Genomic DNA, 16,528 nt, shown 5'->3' with positions numbered 1-16,528 from the left:
GACCACTTTGTTGTCGCAGGCTGCACTCCAATATGCAGCTACCAAGTATTTCAGTAGTACTCACCACAGCAGCAGTTTGAAAAAAAAAAAAAAAAAACCAACCCCAAAACAGAATCACAGAATCTTCTTGGTTGGAAGGGACCTTTGAGATTGAGTTCAACCAACAAAAAAAACCAACCCACAAACAACAACACAACAAACACCAAAACCAAACCAAAACAAACACCCACAACCACACACCACACCCACCCACAAACAGACACAAACCAACAATCTCAGGCACTAGAGCATGCCCTGAAGCGCCATGTCTACACGTTTCTTAAATACCTCCAGGGATGGTGACTCCACCACCTCCCTGGGCAGGCTGTTCCAGTGTCTGACCACTCTCTCAGTAAAGTCATTCTTCCTAATATCTAATCTAAACCTCCCCTGCCGCAACTTTACACCATTTCCTCTGGTCCTGTCATTATTCCCTTAGGAGAAGAGGCCAACACCCACCTCTCTACAACCTCCTTTCAGGGAGTTGTAGAGGGCAATGAGGTCTCCCCTCAGCCTCCTTACAAGTTCTTCAGCCAAAGTAGCCTTAATGCTCAGGAAGCTGAAATAAACAGTAAGTTACATGTCACTGCAAGATAGAGTAAAATTTCAGGCCTTGAGTACAAAACCAGAAATATATCCCCAGGCAAAATGGATCAAACGCTTTTAAGCTTTCCTGAATTGCTAACTATCTCAAGCCAAAACATCATTAGGTACATAGCATAGCTCAAAAACATTAGGTTTGATTTTTAATATTCACTTTAAGAGACGGCAATTCACTCAGCGAGGACAAAGGTATACTTTCACTATCAAAAATAACTGAATTTGTTACTGTATATCATTGTCAAAAAACTACCGAAAAAGTGTTTTCAGAAGCGGTTTTCAGATTATTATGCCAGTACCTTGGATATCCAAGCCCATAATAGAAGGATATGCTTCACATGTTCTTATACTAAAACACAGTGTTAAATACAATATCCTTGTTCAACTATACTGTTCATTTTTATCCTGCTAACTAATAATTTTAGAAAATACAAGTTGCTACATTTTAATCATAATTTTGGGTAATTCCTGTTCTGTGATACTATAAGCACCACTGGATTCTGACTATCAGCTGTATGGGAAACAAAACCGCTACAATAAGGTTAGCACGCCGTTTGTTGACTACACTTAAAGCAGCATCTATCAATCAGCCAGACCTCCAATGGGCCACCTCTGGAAGCTACCAATTTTTATTTATTTTATTTTTAAATAATCCAACAATTTGAATATATTAGGTTTCCTGAAAAAGTGCATACTTTTGCAAATTAAGAAAAGACTTTTAACACTATTAACACTGATTTACAAAATCTACTCTGAGTTTCTCAAGTATCATTAAAATACATCCAATAAGATTTTTTATTTCCATCATGCTCAGTAAGTATATGAAAGATTACTGAAGAACGGGATATGAAAGGAAGGATAGAGGGAGGCAAGTTTAATAAAGCTTCAAACTCAAGCCATAGGTCAAAATATGCCTGCAAAGTCAGTATTTCAAATTAAACTTTCAAATCCAAACCTGACATTTGGACTCAGGAACTCATTTTGCTATGACACACATAGTTACTTCCCCCTTGCCCATCAAGATCTCTGCCTTCACCTTTGACAGAGCAATTACATGCCTGTAATGATTCTGAGAAAGGTAAAACCCTGATCACTCAGCAAACCCTATGTATGTAATACAAGGAAAAAATTGTTCCCCCTAGGCTCTCAATTTAAATTGCGCTGTTTGCAGCTGAAGTTTAGGACTTCTATTGTAGCATGCATAACCACATCAACCCTGCCCATATAGCTACCCAGCTCTGATCCCCAGAAGTGCCAGAGTCCACAGATTGGCTACATGCTGTGTGAAGAGAATGAAGTATCAGATGTCAGGAGAACTTGGCCTTAAACTATCAAACTCACTTTTCTCTAAGAGAGAAGGCAGAAACCAAAAATGGATGCCAGTAATTCATTGATACAGAGTTCGAGACATCATCATTCTATGTAAGAGAATGCTGCAAAAATAGTTCCAGATTTCAATTCGTGTCTAGACACTTCAGCAGCTTAAGCACAAAGACTGGTCCTTGTCTCTGACTTACAATAACCAAGTTAAAGCATTCAAAAAATCAATACCATGTACTCCTGAGTCTTTCTATTTATCCTTAAGAAGTCAAACAAATAATCCTAAAGTTATATTATTTCTATTCTTCAAAATAAATTAATACATAGTTCTTTCTGATCATCAACACTAATTAGGTGAATTTATTTTAATGTGTGGGTTAAAATATCTTAAGTAGCCAACTGCAAGGCCTCAGGCTGTACTGGCGCCCATTTAGACAGATTCAATACATTTTTTATATATATATTTTTATATATATATACACACACACACTTGTTTTACAGACACATTCCCTCAGAGCCATTACTCTCACGTACACAGATTTCCATAGTGCTTCAAAGGCTTTGACTCATGCCTCTGTGTATAACTGAAAATTTGTATTCAGTAGATGAGAAGATACCAAGTATACACAACAGAAAGCACAACTTGACCATCTCATTAATAACTTACATTGTCTTCAAGTGTAGTAACTGTCATACAGCAAGGTTATTCTTTTGACAGGCAGCCCATATTACTATTTATAAAATGGTTTTGGAGTAATTTATGAAGTATAATTCATCTCTATAAACCTCTTCAAAAAAAAAACCAACAGAAAACTTTTCTTTACTTAAACACAACCATAGTTCCACTCTTTTGTAATTACACAACTGTGTTTTATTTTTTATATTGCATGTACAGTTTTCTACATTGCCTGAAGAAACATTTTTCTAAGTTGTAAGCCTAAACCCATAGAGCCTAGATGTAACCTAGTGCCCTAGGAAGTCAAATACATTTTTTTAAGTTTTCAGGATCCTGCGGTCACCATGGAGACCTAAACAATATCTCTATTTTGCATTTCCAGCTTATATGATTGTTAACAACACCTTAGAAAACAGTAAATGCAGTCAAAGAAGTTGCATAGGTACCTCAGTGGGACAAGAACTTGCAATAGCAGCTCAGAAGGTGCAACCACCCAGTTCAATGTGAGAAAGTATCAACATAAACACACACTTCATATAGATCTAGATGAGTGCAAACCTCTTCCTGTCTACGCTTCATTTTATGGAGGACTAAACATAAGTTTCTATGTATTTGGAATCATTAAAGAGCAGACACTAAAGCAGGACAACTGAGCGTGCATGGGAAAAGGAGAGTACATATAGGAAAACATTTTTTCTGATTCAAGGATTTCAAAGTTGATAATTTACTAGGAAGTTCCTTTTGTCCACTACTTGGTAAGCATTGCCTTTTGCCTATGCATATTATTTTCTTGCAAATACTCAAGAAACACTGCTTCTTTGTTCAGATGCAGAAGACAACTATTGCAAGACTTGCCTCCAAACAAGCCAAGAACAGACATTTAGAAACCACTAGCTACCAGTATAAACAAGCTGAAATTAAAGTTTATTACACTAATAACTTGCAGCACCCTGCAGACTTTTCCAGAAAATCTCAGAACAGTTTAACACAACAGCTATTTCTTCCAGCTCAAAAATCAGAGTCTTCTAAAATAAATATTTGTTTCAAGTGCTTTAATTGTTTATCCATTCCACTAGGAAGATACAGCACTGTATCATTCATTTGCAGTATAACATCTAGTTTAGAGAACCTTAAGTACACTTGGTCTTTATCCCCCTTAAGTGGGGATAGCAGCCACATAAGACACAGCTAAATTGGAGACTTTTCTTACAGAACAACTTAACTTGAGAAGAAAAAAAAAAAAATTCTATTAAACACATCAGAAATAAGTGTTGGTAAAAAATATGATTGTTCTAGAAAGTCCGTTTCTATGAAGAAATGACTGTTTTCTTTATCTGATCATCATTTCCTGATGAAATCCATCCCAGAGTCCTGAAGGAACTGGCTGATGAAGTTGCAAAGCCACTTTCCATGATATTCGAAAAGTCAGGTGAAGTCCCTGCAGACTGGAAGAAAGGAAACATCACACCCATTTTTAAAAAGGGTAGAAAGGAGGACCCTGGGAACTACCGACCTGTCAGCCTCACCTCTGTGCCTGGGAAGATCATGGAGAAGATCCTCCTGGACGCCATGCTTGGGCACATGGAGGACAGGGGGATGATTCAGGACAGCCAACATGGCTTTACTAGGGGCAAGTCCTGCCTGACTAACCTAGTGGCCTTCTATGATGAAGTGACTAGGTCAGTAGGCAAGGGGCGACCTATGGATGTAATCTATCTGGACTTCTGTAAGGCCTTTGACACGGTTCCTCACAACATCCTGCTTGCCAAATTGGAGGGATACGGATCTGATGGGTGGACGGTTCGGTGGATAAGGAATTGGCTGAATGGTCGCACCCAGAGGGTGGTACTCAATGGCTTTAAGTCCAGATGGAGAGCAGTGACAAGTGGTGTCCCTCAAGGGTCCGTGCTGGGACCAGTACTGTTTAACATTTTTATCAAAGACATAGACAGAGGGATTGAGAGCACCATCAGCAAGTCTGCAGATGACACCAAGATGTGTGGTGTTGTCGATACACCAGAGGGATAGGATGTCATTCAGAGGGACCTGGACAGGCTGGACAGGTGGGCCCAGTTGAACCTCATGAGGTTCAACAAAAGCAAGTGCAGGATTCTGCACCTGGGAAGAAACAATCCTCAGTATAAATACAGATTGGGGGATGAGGTGTTAGAACGCAGCCCTGAGGAAAGGGACTTGGGGGTGCTGATGGACGAGAAGCTGGACATGAGCAGGCAATGTGCTCTCGCAGCCCAGAAGGCCAATCACATCCTGGGCTGCATCAAAAGAAGTGTTGCCAGCAGATCCAGAGAGGTGATTCTGCCACTTTGCTCTGGTGAGACCTCACCTGGAGTACTGTGTGCAGGTCTGGAGCCCTCAATATAGAAAGGACATGGACCTGATGGAGCGGGTCCAGAGGAGGGCCACCAAAATGATCAGGGGGCTGGAGCACCTCTCCTATGAGGACAGACTGAGGGAGCTGGGGTTGTTCAGCTTGGAGAAAAGGAGGCTCCGGGGAGACCTCATAGCGGCCTTCCAGTACCTGAGGGGGGCCTACAGGAAGGCTGGGGAGGGTCTGTTTACAAAGGCCTGCAGTGACAGGACGAGGGGCAATGGTTTTAAGTTGGAGAAGGGGAGATTTAGATTGGATATTAGGAAAAAGTTCTTTACCATGAGGGTGGTGGAACACTGGAACAGGTTGCCCAGGGAGGTGGTTGAGGCCCCTTCCCTTGAGATATTCAAGGTGAAGCTCGACGAGGCCCTGGGCAACCTGGTCTAGTTGGGGGTGTCCCTGCTGACTGCGGGGAGGTCGGACTAGATGACCTTTGGAGGTCCCTTCCGGCCTGGACCAATCTATGAATCATGGTAGTACAAAGACTATTTCACAGGTAGCAATGCAATTTTGGTTTAAATAATGAAAGGTACACCTTAAGCAAGAAATTTGAAACAAGTACATAGTTGAAAAAAAAAAATTAGTCAACACCACACTAGTGCAAATCTTCAGTCTTTACTGCAGCTGCAACTACAGTTTTTAAAAGAGATGCTTCTCTCATTTTTCTTTTCATTCGTTTATTTTCTGTCTCCATTCTACATTTCTCCCCTTGGTTTTAAGAAGTGCCTTGTAAACAACTTTCAAAAAGCAACTCCCTGCTTTATCTTCCCTTTTTGCCCAAAGGACTGTTATCTGCAATCCCACCTTGCTTTTGCATCTTCTTCAGGGGGTAAAGTTGTACTTTATTCCTTACAAGTCACATGGTAGCTACAGAAACTGAGCTGTACATGAAGAGATACACTTATTGGGTAGGTACCAAGACAGTACTGGTGCCTGATAGCAGATGTTTAGCAGGTACTTGAAATTTATCTTTAGGGGAAAGTGTAGCCTCAGGCAGGATGAGAACTACATCGTGTTGGCTGTTAAACAAACCAAGTAAGAATTGCTGTCCCTTCTTAGAAGTCCCAGGCAGAAAAAAACAATCCAAACAAACAAAACTTCAATCATTTAGGACTGCTTATTTCTAAAAGTTTAACTGGCATGACCTAAGGCCACAACTCGAAAAGGCATGCTCATAAAAATTTGCATGCTGTCACAACACAGGAGTCACATTACTACATACCATTTTTTAAAGTACAAAAATGTGAGGCAAGTGAAGACAAGGAACTCTAATCAGGGAAATGCACAAATGGTTTAGGGCCCTCTACAGTTATAGTCTTGCTCAAATCACCTCTGACCCTGAAAACTCTGAAGTGTTATGTCAGATACACAGATGCCACAACAGATTTTGCTTTTGCTTCAAAACCTACGCGCATCAGCTGATCTCCTACCCTCAGTACAAGCTCCTTGTCAGACACATTATGAGGTAAAATCAACAACCTAATCAGATCTGACAAAAATTTGAAATTATGAAGATGACTATTTGAAATACTGATTTACATCTGCTGTCATTAATGATGAACCTCACCCGAAGTGTACATTGTGTCTTGAGATATTGGCTAATGATAGTATAAAGCCATCATGATTAGCAAAACATTTAAAAACTAAGCACCCGTAACACGAGGACAAATCTCTACAGTTTCTTCAGTACTGGTTTCTAGTCATGCAGTAACTCAATAACCCCCAAATCACTGAACTTAATGATAAATCTGCAGAAGCCTCTTTTAAAGTATCTTACTTAACAGCAGAAGAGATAGAGCCATATACCATTGGGGAAGCACTTGGTCTTCCTGCTGCAGTAAAAAATGGCTGAAATAATACATGGAAAACAATACGACATTCCTTTGTCAGCAAATACTGCTGGAAGAGGCATAGAAAAGAGACGATGATTTGAAGAGACAAGTGTTAGAACAAATTATGCACTGTGGGAGGTTTGCTATACTGTTGGCTGAAAGTATAGATGTTTCTAACATGTCTCAGCTTAGAGTACACGCTAGATTGTTTCAATGATGAAATACACTGGGAACTACTTTTTTGCACGTCACTACAGGAAAGATGTACTGGAGGAGACTCAAGACATTCTCAACAGTAAATTATTTCTTTAATAGAAACAACATTTTATGGAAAAACTCTGCAAGTGTAATCACTGATGGAGTGGCTGCCTTAAGTGTGTGTGTGGGGGGAGATTCCAGTGTAAAGGTTACAGACAGAACCACACGTGGAATACTTTCACTGCACCATTCATCAGCAAGTACAGCAGCAAATTTGGGGCCAGAAGTGCACAAATTCCTACAGGATGTTCCGGATATAGTTAATTTTATAAAAACAAGATCTTTAAGTAGTAGAATCTTTAGCTTGTAATGAGATGAGGAGTGACCATGAAAGTCATATTCCCACACTGACATTTGCTGGTTATCTCATGGCAAAGTGCTTAAAAGAGTTGTCAAACTTAAAGATACATTATGCATTTTTTTCCCACAAAGACAACTGTTCAAAATTTGCTGACCTTTTCTGTGATGACAAGTGGCTGTCAGTAGTATGCTAGCTAGCAGATATTTTTTTATAAAAAATACACACTTAAAGTGTCCCTTCAAAGTGAAGTTGACGTTTTAACAGTGAGCAAGAAAGTAACCGCTTTTCAAAAGAAACTCACTCTAAAGAGATTGTTTTGAAAATGGATGTTTGGAAATGTTTCCATTGTGAGGTGATTTTGTGGCTTAAAATAATGTGTCACCTACAAAAACCTCTCAAATCTGTACAGTTGAAAGACCTGGGAATGTAATTTCCTAACCTGTTTAAAAATCTTCCAAAAGAAGAATTTCAGGGGTTTCAAATGCATTTGTTAAAAATATAAGAATGCAACACCTTCCCATTAGTTTGCAAGAACAACTGATTGACATCAGCAAAGATGGAAATTTAATAGATAAATTCCAAGAAAAACCTTTGCATAATTAGTGTATGCAAATGGAAAATGAGTATCATGATTTAGTAAGCATAACCAACAATGCATTTCTTCTTCCTTTTGGATCTATGTACCTTTGTGACAAGTCTTTTTCAGCTATGACAGCCATTAAAACGAAGTACTGAAATAAAATGAACTTAGAACCAGAACCTTCAAATAGCTGTATCAAAGTGTTAAACCAAGATTTTTTTAAAAATAGCGAAGCATATTCAATCACATAGATCTCACAAAAAGATTTTTAAAAGTGTTTCTCAAGCTTTCTTGATTTTTATTTTTTGTATATGTTTTATAACATACATAATATTAGTACAGTAGTATATGTGTATAATTTATAAATAAATATACGTATTTTGGGGGGGAGTGCTCACAAATCTTTTACAGATATGGGTGTTAGATCAAAAATATTTGGAAACCACTGCCTTAAATGACCTGGTAGGCTGGTAACCCTATTCCAAAGAAACTATGGAACTTAGTGGTTTTGTTTTTTTTTTTTAATTTTTAGTTTTCAACCTAAAGTAACAGAGTTTTTTGCTCTCCTACGCAGATGGCATTTTTAACGTAAATTTATCTTTGAAAAGGAATGATAATAGCATTAGGTAGGAAGACATTTTTTCCTGCACAGATATTCACAGTCATTACTGAGTCACTTTCATAGCCTGGTCCTACATTTTTTCAGTAGTGGTATGCTTGGTTCCTCAGACACACTCACCCTTCAAACTGGTTGCAGGCTTTGTTTATCAGTGTTAAATCATCTCCAACAACTGCTGCATAAGAAGTTCACCTTAACCACACACTTGTACCACAATCAAGGTATTTTTCTGCCTCATTTCTTTGCTACTAAAGCCCTGCCATTCCATTGGAGTGCTCTTACAAAGTCAGCCACGCTTCTGACATGAAATCCTTAAGAATATCTTTCCTGCCCAGGCCCTCCCAAGATTTTAATGCTTTGTCTTGGGGGATTCCTTACAGGAAAGCAGAAAAAAGAATTGTGAAACTTAAATCCCATGGTTTCTTATTTCATATATCTTGCTTTTTGTTATGTAGAATGGATTAAAATTTGGCTAGCACCTTGGTTGTCACAGCAATTAATACAAAAAGGCTGCTGAAAGCCTTTGCTTTCAAGAAGAATGCAAGAAGTAAAGAACCAGATTTTTAAGAGTACTGTTCAAGGAGTCACTTGAGAATAAATAACACTTCGCTAAATCTTCTCAGGGAGGAATTTCACTCATGAAATATTTGCATTAGTGCTCAAGCAACCACCAGGCGTTGGGATGCATAGGCCCATGCTGCAAACCAAGCAGCAGCAAAAAAGTTCTTAGGATAGCAAAAGAAACACTTCCTCCTTCCCCCTCAAAAATATTACCCAGAAATTTGGATAGTTGGGCTTTCTGATGGTACTGTGACACTAGGTGGTCACCTACTGAACATAACTGTTCCTTTCCTCAAGATCATCAAGCTTCAAACAATTATTTTCCATGGCAGTAGAAGGCTTTGTGTTGACATTGGATGGTTTGCTGTGACTGCTACAATGAGATTTTTCAAGACTGGACCACTTTCTTTCAGGAGCAGTCACACAGCAGTGGCTAAGCATCTCCCTGTAAGAGGTTAAGTATCTGCATGTTCTGAAATGCAGTGCCCATTTTGAACAAAACAACAGCCAGTGTACAAAAGGAGTGGATAAAGACTGAAGTGTCTTGGGTCCTCCAACTACTCACACCTACGGATGCAGGTAGCACCACTAACAGCCTATCTTCCTGCTCCTGGGAAAAGTCCATTTTGATAAGCCTGGCCTTTGCTTTCTTGGTTCTCTAAGGACAGAGAGAGGACAAAATGTCACTCACCTATACAGAACCTGTGAACTCATTTGAACTGACCCCTTCCATAACCACATCCTCTACATACAAAGTCTCAGACAAGGCCTGTTAGATCCACGCAACCCCCCATTCTCTCTGTGTCTGGGTTTGTTCTGTACTTAATCCATGGTCTGGTATATCCAATCTCAACAGGCAGAGTTTAGTTAACCACCCCTTCTTCACAGGTTTCAGTCTTCTGTACATTTAGTTATGCTTCTCTTTTCCTCAGCTGCTTTTAAGTCTGGTTACCATCACACTACAGCTGAATCCAGTTACAATCAGGCTGATCTGGATGTTACTCAAAACTGTAAATGCAGCTACTGAATTTTTTTTTTAATTAAACAACAAACAAATATTTTTCAGGGTTGGCTACATATTACAAGATCTTGGATTCTCACTTGGGTACCGTCCATCCTCAGCTGTTTCACATAACATTTCCAAACAGGACTTTAACCATCAAAACAGAGCGATCTCATTTCCCACAGACCTTGCTTTTTTAAACTGAAATTGGACATTTATCTCTTCCACCCTGTAATAGCGCCTTTAGTGATACCCTGACCCAGGAGGCGTGCCACCAGTTCCTTCTGCTTGACCTTGCATTCCTGCAGTGCAGCAGTGGCTTCCACTTGATCCTTTCCCCATATAGTTCAGATACCTCCTCACAACAGAAGATGTTTCCTTGTACTGCTATAAAAATTAATCTATGAAAATCTTTTAGTCAAAAAAGGGAAAATTACAAGAAAGAAATACAAAACTTGCAGGCTACAGGGAACTGTAGCATTCAAGTTCAGCTTCCTGTTCTCATTTATTCATATATTCATTTGTAGACCCATCGCTAAACTTTGACTTTGTCTTGGCATTTAAACATTTTATTATATCTAAGCATTATGTGCTTCAGATCTACATCACCACCACGTTCCTGCCACAATCCCTCCCATTAGATTACCATAGGTTTTTTCTGCAACAGAGATTATCATTTCTAGCAGACGTTCATAACCTGCCTTTGCTGCTTCCATTCCCTCTGCCAAGTGTCACTGTGCTACTTCCTGCTATGCAGCATTTGGCACATTTCAATTGAAAAAAGCTAAGAGGTACTTGCCATAAATGCCTTTAAGGCCAATTAATGTTTCCACCTTCAGAAATTTGAGCCTGATTTTTACTATCAGTAAGTTTTTGAAACTGTTTTCTGCTCACATATTTATGTCATCTATACCTGAACTTTTAATGTCACATTGCAGAAAAATCACACCTTTCCCACTAGTACATACCACCACTGTAAACGAACCACAGTATAAACTAGACTTGAGGTAGCTGAAACAAAGGGTTATTTAACATATTACAGATATCAACTCCCAAGAAAGGTAAGAGACATCATTATATAAAAATAAACAAAAACATGTAAGAAAAGCATTACACAACTCTGAAGGCCCTTCTAAGCTGAAGACAATCCTATCGTTTAAGAGGTTCTCACATCACTACACCAAACACTGCAGCAAAACACTAAATACTTTGATATACTATAGTAAGAAATCTCTCTACCACAGCTGACAAATGCAAATTGTTATTCAACTTGAAAAACTAAACAGCCCATGTACTACCATTGATCCTTTATCACCTCAATTGTTACTTGCTGCAGTGATTTAGAAGACTGAGAACCTCCTGCTTACTCCTGGTTTACATGATACTTTTTCATGGAAATAAGAAATCCCAACCTTACAAAAGTTGCCAGACAGAAAGACACGAGGAACACTTACAATTCACTGCAGTTCACACTTCTTCCCGCTGCCCAAACACAGAAAGATGAGCTACCTATTGAGAATGCAAGGCAGGCAGTTTCAAGTGCCAGCCTGACCCATCTTGGCAGAAATCCAACTGGTTGCTGCCAAGTTAAGGGACGACAAGTAACAAGTCAGCACTGTAGTACTGTAAAGATATTTTAAGACAAGATTTATTGTTGTATAGTCACCCTCACCTTGTGAAGTCAGTAAGTGTGTTTTCTAGCTTTATGAAGATGCTTGGGTAAAAGACACTGGAGCTTCAAGAACTGATGGGATGGATCTCTGGGGATGGAATCCCAGCTTGCAACTGGAAGTGGAAAATATCAAAATGTTATCACAATTGCTTCAAGTGCACAGGCAAATTCAAACTCATTTCCAAGATAAGCATGTGTGCACACAACAGACCCAGGGAAACAGTTCTCTGACACTACTGTGAAATGGGTTTCCAGCAGCATTAGCACGGACAAAAACCTAGAAAAAAAATCAGTGTTTACAGTTATAAGTCTGGCCTCAAAATTAACCACAGGCTCCTCGCCACCTTCTCATCCCCAGGTGTATCAGCCTCACTCAAAAGGCATGCCTTTACTGCACCCAGAGATAGAAGGCCACAATCCTCTAAACATTGATCAGACCCAGGATTTTAACATCCTGTGGATCAGCCTAGCACTTATGCATCCAAATAGCTTGGGCTACCTTCAAGGCAATCAGAGATTCTTCTGAAAAGGAATGGATTATTTAATCACAACAATAAAAAGGCATAAAAGAGTTTAAGACACAATGTCCATAATCATAATAATCTCATACACAGAGTTGCAAAATCCTAGATTATTCAATTTAACATAGTCTCTGGAACTTGAGAGCCAGGCTACTCTGAAAAAAAACCCTCTACTTTTATCATTCACATCTCCCCTGAACCCAAAAGTTCTTCAGTTCAATTTAATTTATAGTCTTATAACCACATGTGGTCAAAAGCAGAACCCCAGAAGCTAAAACCTGCTTTCTCCTTCAGGTACCAACAATCAGGACTACCTGAAACTACAACTTCCAACTATATACCAGTAACATTTGTCCCAAGTGACACACCAAAACCCAAAAGTAAACAAATGAAACCCAATACACAAAACACTGCCTATTAACACAGCCTCCCCCCATTTGCAACAACACCCAACCATTTTGTTTGCTGTTCTCAATTTGCATCAGCATTCTATTGTCTGCAGAAACATGCATAAGCAGACTTGCCAAACCTTCTAAAGACTCAAGAGCAGGAAAAAAGAAAAGAAGGAATTTTTGAAAGCTGGATACAGTGGTCTGTAAACAAATTCACACTTCTTTTGGTACTTTAATACTAAAATTATGGATTAGAATGATGCATCAGCAAATGGTATTGCTCACATTTCATGAACATACAACACAGATATCCCAACAGCTATCTGACACTACAATGGCACAAGGAGGAATGGAGGTGGATGTCTGTACTACTGTCTAGCTGTGGTGACTAATTAAGTACTAGCATTCTTGGAAGCTGCCCAGACCTTGCATTTGCACAGATTTAATAGATACATATTATATAGGTAAGCATATAAAGTGACACAATCCAAATACTAATGCCTCAGAACTTCCTTGCTGTGCGGACTCAAATCTTTGTAGAAACAATACCAAATAAGAGAAGGTTTTCACAGCAAAAAAAATATAAGTCATCATGAAGATTATGCAGTTCAAGCTATGCCACAGCCAGATACTTCTTTCAAATCCACTCCGCGCTTTCCAAAACAAAAGACTTGAATTTACTGAAGTAGTGTTTTGTACTAATCAGTTATATTTATAACTATAGATGCATTCCTAATGTAAGCAAAATTAAGTGATTAGATTAGCTGGCAAATGATGAAAGAAGTCTAAGTAAAACTGCACCACAAACCAAGTTCACAATAAAATTACTTAATCCTTTGCAGTTCAAAAGCAAGTTCACCTTTCTCAACCTCATCTACTCTTAATCAACCTATCCATCAAACATATACCAGAAAACCTCTCGCCCTCTTCGGCACTACTACAGTGCAATGGCAACATTTCAAATCAACTTAAATTAGGCTGTACTACATTCCATTACATGATATCATGAAACAGATGTTACTTGAAGAACACACAGGACAATTATTCAGGGTAAACTGCTGTAATTTGAACAGTAAAACAAATGGGTACCCTATCTCAAAACTTTATTAAAGTTTTTTACTGAAATTCAGAACTTAAAATATTGCCTAAGTTTGCCACAATTAACCCAGAGACTTCGACTGGCAATTGGAAACAAGAAGTATTCTTATCTTAAATTCAATAATTTTGCCACCAACAGATGATCTAAATGAAAATTCCACTTAACCCTTCAGTTCTGCAGTGATCAGTGACTTAAGTGAGGCATTAAGAAAATCACACGAAATGCACTTCCCAGAAGCAAGAGATTCTCCCCCCCACGCTGCGTGGTAACCTTCAATCTCAAGGCACTACCTTGAAAATTTCATGTTCTGAAAATTAAAGCAGAAAATGTAGTTCAACCAACGTAATTCACAGTTAACTTAGCTAGCAGCAGTACTGTTGGAAGAACGGCTGACGATTACCTCAAACAGGTATGAAACTTTTTCATATACTACAATTTGTAAGGTATTTATAACTAACACAGGCAGCTTGCACTCATATTCGCAACACACTGCCATACACATATCGGCAAATGTTATTTTACATAAGCAAGAGTAATCTCAGAAACATGTTGCTTGTTTGCTTTTTAATCATATGGACATTTTCCCTTAGCTATTGGGCTCTCCTGATGATGCAGAACTCCTGATGCCTTTAAACAACATACTTTCAAACTCAGAACTGGCTTTCTGGTTTGAAAATTAATATAGCTCAAACTTGCTCTAAAATACAGGTCTGCAAAGTAAACTTTTAAAAGAATTGGAGGGAAGCAGGCAACTGTTTTATCTGCCAGAGTTTCTCAATCAATGAACAAACCCACAATCTTTCTAACTAGACACTGCAGCAGCATTTTGACACACAAAAAGTAGAGCCTAAATAAATTGAAGTGGCTGGTCAGAAGAACAAAAGTGCTACAGAAGGCGAGCACAAAGACAGCAGAGGCCCCATTTTTCCATACAGGTGTTCCCCCCACGCAGTGCTCAGGCAGTGGCGCTGCATCAGGACCCTCTAGTCACCCAAAGGTAAGACTCACAGACATGTGCTAGAGGTGGAAGAAAGAGAGGTGCCAGGACATGCAGGGGGACCCCAACCCACAGCACGGACAGGCCCTCTGTGAGCACACACCACCATCTTGCACTAAGAGAGGTTTTGCACTTTGGCATGAAGCCCTGGTGCACCGGGGCATGTATCCCAAAGCCGCTGGAACGCTCTCAGGCCGGCCCGGGGAATGGGGCGGCCGCGGAACGGAGCGGCTCACCCGCCCACCAACCCTCGTCTGCGCTGCGCAGGGGCGGACGCGTCCTTCCCTTCCCTCCCCTCCCCTCTCCTCCCCTCCAGGGTGGCCCTACGGGACCGGCCTACGACCCGCTTCCAACCCGAGCTATCCCACGTGCCTGCTAGGAAGACGCGGACGTATACCCAGATAGACGGATATAGGTACACGCATATACACCCACGGCACGATCGTCCTTGGGAGGTCGTCGCTTCGCAACGTGTTGCGAAAAGGTTTTCTTTTCCATCGCGGTCGCCAGTAGCGCCCAACGGCGAACAGCTCCGTCTCTGGGGCAAACTCACCCCCCGGCCTGGCCACGCGAACGTCCCCCAGACAGGCTGCGAGAGGCCGGGAGGAGCCGGCCGCCCCTGCACTGCCCTCCATACCAACCCTATACGGCACAGGGAGGAATCCCAAAAGAGCGGCGGTTCACCTCCCACCCCGGCCCGGCTCCTGATGGAGAGAATGTGAGCCGGGGCCGTTCTCCCTTTCCCAGAGCTCAGCCCGCCCGGCAGCAGAGCCCATACCGGGCCACGGCAACGCGGCTCCCCGCACGGTATTGGGCCGAGCTATTGCTGTCCTCCCTGGAACCGGCAACTTGTTGGGCGGGCAGCGCTCCGCGCCGGCGAGGCTGTGCCGGACGGAGCGCAGCTCCCGCCTCCTGCCGCGGGACCGGCGACCGGCAGCTGCCGCCTGCCTGCGGGCAACGCAATGTCTATATGCGAAACCCAGTGGCAGCCGAGTCGCTGCAGGCACGGAGCGGCTCCGCGCTCCCGCCGCTCAGCCCTGCGCGGAGTCTTCCCCCTCTCGGCAGCTCAGCACGGACCAGACACTCCATGCAACGTGCAACGGCAGGGCAGGACAAGGGGGTCCTCGCAGGCTCCTACCGGGAAAGGAGTTACTGTAGCATTGTAAAGCGCCTAAGCCCCGCCGCTCGTTCGCTCGCTTCCTTCTTTCCTTCCCCCCCGCTCGCCTCCTGCCCGCTCCCGCCTGCGCCGCCGCCGCCCGCAGCTGCCGCCGCTGCGGACTCCAGGCGCAGACCCCCGCCGGGGGGGGCAGGAAGCGCGTCATCACTCCGGGACCGCTCCACCGCCCTTCACCCGGCCCGGCTCGGCTCGGCCCGCTCTGCCGCCGCCCGGCCCGGGGCGCGGGAAGCCCAGGGCACCCACCCAGCCCGGGCGACTTGCGGCTCCCGCTCACCCAGTCAGAGCAACCCGCGGTTCCCAGAGACCGGCAGGAGAGTAACCCCGCCTCAGCAAGCTCGCTGGGCCGAAGGCTTAGGGCCCCCCTTACCTGGCCCCGAGGGAGCGGCACCTCAGCCGGCCACGGCCCTCCAGGCGACGATGCGGTCGCGTCGCTCCTGCTCCGCCCGTGACAGCAGTTCCCGGGGAGACGGTAACTCCTCAGGGAGGAGGAGA

At 42.0% G+C, this 16,528-nt stretch overlaps 1 protein-coding gene across 1 annotated transcript in view; it reads right to left on the bottom strand.

Annotated features, from left to right (window-relative positions):
* The window catches only part of TLN2 (talin 2), a 190,969-nt gene extending 174,828 nt beyond the window's left edge, over positions 1-16,141 (bottom strand). Inside the window, exons 1-2 of the mRNA XM_074155555.1 lie at positions 15,998-16,141; positions 11,851-11,963 (exon numbers count right to left, since the gene is read on the bottom strand). The gene's annotated coding sequence lies outside the window, so the exon portion shown is untranslated. The remainder of the gene's footprint in view (positions 1-11,850; positions 11,964-15,997) is intronic.
* Between the last annotated feature and the right edge of the window lie 387 nt (positions 16,142-16,528).

This window comes from Numenius arquata, chromosome 11 (genome assembly GCF_964106895.1).
Source record: "Numenius arquata chromosome 11, bNumArq3.hap1.1, whole genome shotgun sequence".
In the NCBI taxonomy this organism is placed as follows: Eukaryota; Metazoa; Chordata; class Aves; order Charadriiformes; family Scolopacidae; genus Numenius; species Numenius arquata.
This window is presented reverse-complemented; position numbering and strand designations above follow the sequence as displayed.